Source organism: Mus caroli, chromosome 17 (assembly GCF_900094665.2).
Source record: "Mus caroli chromosome 17, CAROLI_EIJ_v1.1, whole genome shotgun sequence".
NCBI classification, from domain to species: Eukaryota; Metazoa; Chordata; class Mammalia; order Rodentia; family Muridae; genus Mus; species Mus caroli.
Genome location: NC_034586.1, coordinates 48,727,674 through 48,733,812, shown reverse-complemented (window position 1 = coordinate 48,733,812; position 6,139 = coordinate 48,727,674).

Genomic DNA, 6,139 nt, shown 5'->3' with positions numbered 1-6,139 from the left:
AAAAAAAAAAAAACAAAAAAAAAAGTGTCACCTGCCTGCCTGGGCTTTTCTTTCAGTTGTCCAAATAGGAAGAGCTTGTAACGGGTTAAATTCCTACTTGGCTAAATAAGTGATTATTTCAGAAATGATGATGTTCAGAGAGGGTGAGACACACACAGTGATGTACTCCAGCCACAGTATTGTTTCCACCCAATTTGTCGCCTGTTCATGATGAGTAAGAAAAGGATTTCACTTACTGAAGGACATGGAAGCCCAGAGCAGAGGACAGGACATTTAATAAGAAATGTTCATACCTAATCATAATAAAATCTCAAAAAGAACAGAGGTGTGCACAAAATCACTGAATAGTAATGAGAATCACATCCTAAAAGGGAAATAGCAAATCCCCATAGACATCCAAGACCGCACTCCACGGCCCACTGTACAGACTGCCTCCAGGCCACTGTCTGTGCACTCCTCTTATGACACACTGAACTATACGCAATTATATTAAGTTCTCCTTCTTAGTATACTATCCATTTTTTCTTTGCATTATTATCAATACTGAAGTCATATATAAAAACCTTTAAAGGGTTCTAAGTCATGTTTTCTGGTGTCGTGTTTTGTTTTGTTTAGACTTGACTTTGTACAAGTGAGTTATCAGGATTCACATCATGTTGCTTTGAGGATTTAAGGGTAAGCATTGTGGACCTTCAAAATACCATGGGCATCCCCTTTCTAAGAACAGATGTTGTCCTAGTGGACATCCTGTCGCTGTGATAAATACCATGACCAAAACAACATGGGAAGGAAAGAATTTACTAGGTTTTCACTTTCATGTTGAATAACTTACAGCTTCCAGTAACGATCCATTACTGAAAGAAGTCAGGGCAGGGACTCAAATAGGAACCCAGAGGCAGGAACTGAAAAAAGGACCATTCTGGAGCACTGTTTTCTAGCTTTCTCTTTAGGCTCAGCAGCAGCAACTGTCTTTCTTATACTTCCCAAGACCACATGCCCAGGGGTGGCACTGCCCACAATGGGATGGGCCCTCACACATCCCTCAATAATCAAGACAATTACCCCAGGGTCTTGCCTACAGGCTAATCTGGTGGAGGCATTTTTTTTCTCAGTTGACACTTCCTCTTCTCTTGACATGGCTCTAGCCTGTGTCAAGCTGACATGACACTAAGCGGCATGGCCTTGCCCTTTTGTGCATCTGCTTAGTTGGAAGGTAAAATTACTCTCATGCTCAGTTCTTTGAGCAGCTGCATAGACACTGATGCTCCAATGTAGGTTTTGCTCAGTGTCATCAGAAGCCAAGCTATTGCTCAGAGCACTTCTTGGAAGCATAATTACACATAGGGTATACACAGTTAGCAACGGTGTGGATTGATTTGAGTGTGTTTTCTTTTTTAATCTATTTCTTTTTGTTAATATGCCTCTTCCACTTGAACATTAACTGTTGTTAGTATATCTGAGTGTTTATGCTTACAAAAATTATACTAGTATAGCCTACTAAATTGTTCAAGATGGCCACAAAATATTCTGTTCACTTCCATGTGTGTGAAATAAATTCCTCTTTAAAAATATAACACATTTGAGAGCTTAGACTTTGGATATTTTATATGTAAGATTGTAACAAGCTATACATGACACTCAAGATTGTCATCCAGGTTTGGAAGCAATCTTGGCACTGTGTGTCTAAGACAAAGACAACATAAGCATTGCCCTTTAAACTCAAAGAGAAAGACATCACTGGAAGGCAAAGCTGGAATTGACCTTCCACAGGATGGACTGAGCTCTGTTAGATAGTGATTAAGACAACCCAAGAAGAAGACATGCTACACACAGAGCATAGAACTTAAACACAAAGATGCATATCTTAGAAACATGGGCAACCTCAGTGAATATAGAAACATATGAACCCCTTTGGGAATAAGTTTGTATAGTGAGTGGTTATAGGACCGGTGAGATGGTTCAGTGGGTAAAGGTGCCTCCAGGCCTGACGACTTGAATTTAATCTCTGGAACCCATGTGGTGGAAAGAGAACTGACTTCTACAATTTTTTTTCTGGCCTCCACAAATTCACTGTGACACAGGCATACACACACACACACACACACAAACACACACACTAGATAGATGATAGATAGATAGATAGATAGATAGATAGATAGATAGATAGATAGATAGATAGATAGATCATCCCCCAAAAGAAGCCTTTTCTTCCATGACTGGAATGCCAACAGTGTTTGCTTATACAGAAGATCCAAAAAGAACTCAAATACAAGATTCACTGCAAATGCAATGTAAATGAGTCTGACAATAGATGGGATCCCCTTTAAGATGTTTGTGAAACCATCTTACCAAATATTTCTTACCATTAATAATTATTTTATTCCTATGAGGAAAATGTCCATGAAATTCCGTCTTCCTTTGGTCCTTCTGACAAGCTGGTACTTTCTTCTCTATAACATAATGATTTACAATTATTCATTATTACTGCATCCTCCCCAGAAGACTGTGAATCCTTTCCAGTGCTTTCTACCTCTGCATCTGGCATAATGCCTGCTTCATGGCAAGTGCTTAGTAAATATTCGTTGAATGATTTAATAGAGATTGCTACTATATGTGGTTGATTTCCTTTAAATACTTCTGTCCAATCTAACCATAAAGGCAACGTGTTCGGGAAGAAAAGTGAATGACGAAGACTTCCACAGAGACAAGGTTGTTGATAACAGCTAATTGAAATATCTTCAAGTCTGCTCCATTACCCTTATCCATGATGCTTTGCTTCTGCTGGTTTCATCATCTTTCAATTCCCTTGGCCTTCTGGTATGTGGTTGCAGTTACATAGCAACATTATTTTCTTACTCTCGGCAATGGGCAATTTTCCAGTGGATCCACCCTACAGAGATGAAGATGAGGCCCCCCCCCCAGGTTGTGTTTAGCTAAATCAACACTGTGACAATGTGGGTGTAATAACGCCCTCCTGTGCAAAATGTCTTCCCCAAGTTCAATGCAAGGATGTGATCTTCACCCCCTACACCTCAGCGCTCTCTCTACTTGTCAACTCTGAAAAGTACTCTCAGTGTTTCTCTGTTTTCCCAGCTTGTCTGAGGTAGCTTTGTATGCATGTCTGTGTGTACACTCATTCATCCATTCATTTTTCTTTTGAGAAAACATTTGATGGAGCTTTAACCTTGGGGCTCACTTCAGAGTGTGGATGTAGGAAGCATCTCCACTGCTGAGATGCTTTGTTGTTCGGCTTTCAAAAGAGAAGCACTCTGACATAAAGGGTTCTAACTATTTATGTCGATAAAAACTGCCTGCAACAAGGGGCTGGCAGGTGGGGAGGTTTTAGATGGGGTCACACTGTGCAATGGTATGTGGAGCCTATACCCTGACATCCAGTGGACCAGAGCATCCTCCAGCTGCATCCTGGGCTTCACGGCACTTACAAGGAATGATCTTTAATCATTTTGATCTCAAAGCAATTGGAATCAGGGTGAACGGCAGAACAGAGTTTTATCATTTTTTTAAAAAAAATGTATCTCTATGTATAACCCCTTTAGCAGGAGAAGAGAGAAATTTCTTGATAAAGGGAATGCAGACTAAATGGGAGCTGAGCATAGGAATCTGGACCCCAGCTAAGTGCTTAGATCAGGGGGCTCACTTCCTCCGTCAATCAACGTCCACCAATGAAAATGGCAAGATTTCAAAAAGATTAAGCTAAATAACACCCTTAATAAAATGGCACAAATACTAATTAACAAAATTATCAGGATGGGTTTGGAGCCAGCTGTAGGAAGTGATTTGAATTCCACTTTGCCCAGCAGTCTTGCATGTAACTTTTCCCTGCCTCAGTTTCCACGTTTATAAGGTTGTGCAGAACACCCTTACAGAATTCATACCAGGTATGAACAAGAAGATATCTAAATAAAGTGTTTGGCTGAGTGCCTGGTATATGTAGTAAGCCCTCAGTAAATGTAAAATGCTATTGTTGTTACTACTGATGCTAATATTATTCAAACAGCAGGATCAGGCTTCTCTTGGAGAAAAAAAGGGGGGGGGGGCTTCTTATATAACCATGGTGCAATAATCAAGAGAGAAACAGATGTTGGTACCATGCCATGTTAATATCTTTTTTCCTCTCTGTAATTCATTCTAGGGTTGTCCCTTGTATACAGTTGTTGTTTTGTCTTAGTCTCTTCCAACCTTCCCATGTGTCACTGACTTTTCTGATGAGGGCCTACTGAAGTGAGTGGGCCAGGTAATCTGTAGAGCGGCTGGGGCTGTTTTTTGTTCTCTCCTGATTAGTCTGTAATGAGATGTAAGGAAGAGCGTCATGCAGACTCCGTTCCTCTCAGAGCATGCGCTCACAGGCTGGAGATCTCTGTGTTCTTCAAAGCTGGGAAGATGAAGCTCATTGGACAGATTTCTCCTAAAACTTTTGTCACAGATGTATACACTAATTAGTGTCCCTTTGGTGACCTTGTCTCTCTCACTCTCTCTTTCTTTACCTGTTGTTTTGATTGATGGATGTGTGCATACGTCCTTTGTGTACAAGCACCTGAAAAGGCCAGAAGAGAGTGTCGGAGCCCCTGGAGATGGAGTGACAGGAGGCTGTGAGCTACCCAGTGTGATGCTGGAACAAGCTTGGAACCCCTGGGGTTGCAGCATGGGCCCTTAACCACAGAGTCATCTCCTCAGCCTTCCCTTTATGCATTAATTAACTTCCTCTAATAATAATGTATGTAATACACAGTATATCCTTTGAGTTTTCACTTAATACAATTACTCTTTTTTTTGTGGCTCAAACTGTTATAACTTCAGCCACCGGGGTTCATTTTTATGGCCTTGACTTTGCTTCCCTTCCCACTTGCTTACTTGCTGGAACTGTGAGGTCAAGCTTAGCTCTGCCTCTAGGGACTCCTGTCTCCTTTCTTCGAAGAATGATACTTAGAAATCAAGTCCTAGTCACAAAGTATTTTCCAGCTACCTGGCCTCCTCAGGGGTACATGTGCAGTGATTAATGACCACATACATCTACACATCTTAATTTCTGCATCTAACTCTACCCCTATTAAAACAAATGTGAGCCGACTCCAATGCCTCTGACTCTACTACAGTACAAAGCTAACCTTCCTAGCTTTCCCTTGCTTGTTTGCAAACTTCTTAATCTTTCCTTCTTCTTTTTTTTTTTTTTGGTTTTTTTTTTTTTTTTTTTTTTTTTTTTTTTTGGTTTTTCAAGACAGGGTTTCTCTGTGTAGCCCTGGCTGTCCTGGAACTCACTCTGTAGATCAGGCTGGCCTCGATCTCAGAAATCTGCCTGCCTCTGTCTCCCAAGTGCTGGGATTAAAGGCATGTGCCACCATGCCTGGCTTTTCTTAATCTTTCAATGAGAAACCTGGCTAATTCCTTTCTTTAATATGTGTATTAATACATTCAGTCCTACAGAAATCGCTAACCAATATTACTGTGGGAGACATATTTATCAAACGAGGTGAACAATTCATGAACTAGCCCTTTTGGCTTCAACTTCTACAGTACCTGTTGCAATGCTGGTCTCCAAAGCTGCATGTGTCCACCGGCTTCCACACTCCCTACCACCTGCAGTTATTATAGTCTGGGCTTGCTTGTCAGTCTGTGCTCTTTTTCTGTTTTCCCTACTACTTGGCTGGTGTTAAAAATTGAATAAATAGTTGACCCTCTGTGAGGTGCAAGTCTATAGCTCTGTGGGTCATATCTCTAAGTATGATTTGTAACTGAGCCCTCATTCCTTCATACTTCTGAAGCTCAGTAGGTTCTATCTGCCCATACCCAACTTCCGTCCTCCTTTTTTGTTGCTGCAGTTTTGCCTTTTCCATAACATCATACAAATGAAGTTGGAGTACGTATGCAGATGTGTGTGTGCGTGTGTGTGTGTGTGTGTGTGTGTCTTCCATCTTGAAGAAAGTGCATCTAGAACTCGCTCATGTCGTCCCATGTGTCGACAACTGCTTTCTTCTTACTAATGAGTATTAGTACATTTTCCATGTTCCTGATTTTAGTGATTACATGTGAGTCTATTGTAAACATCTGCATATGTGTGCATGTGTGAGTATCAGCTCTCAATTCACTTAGTTATTACAAATCGTGTGCCCAGTATCTGCTT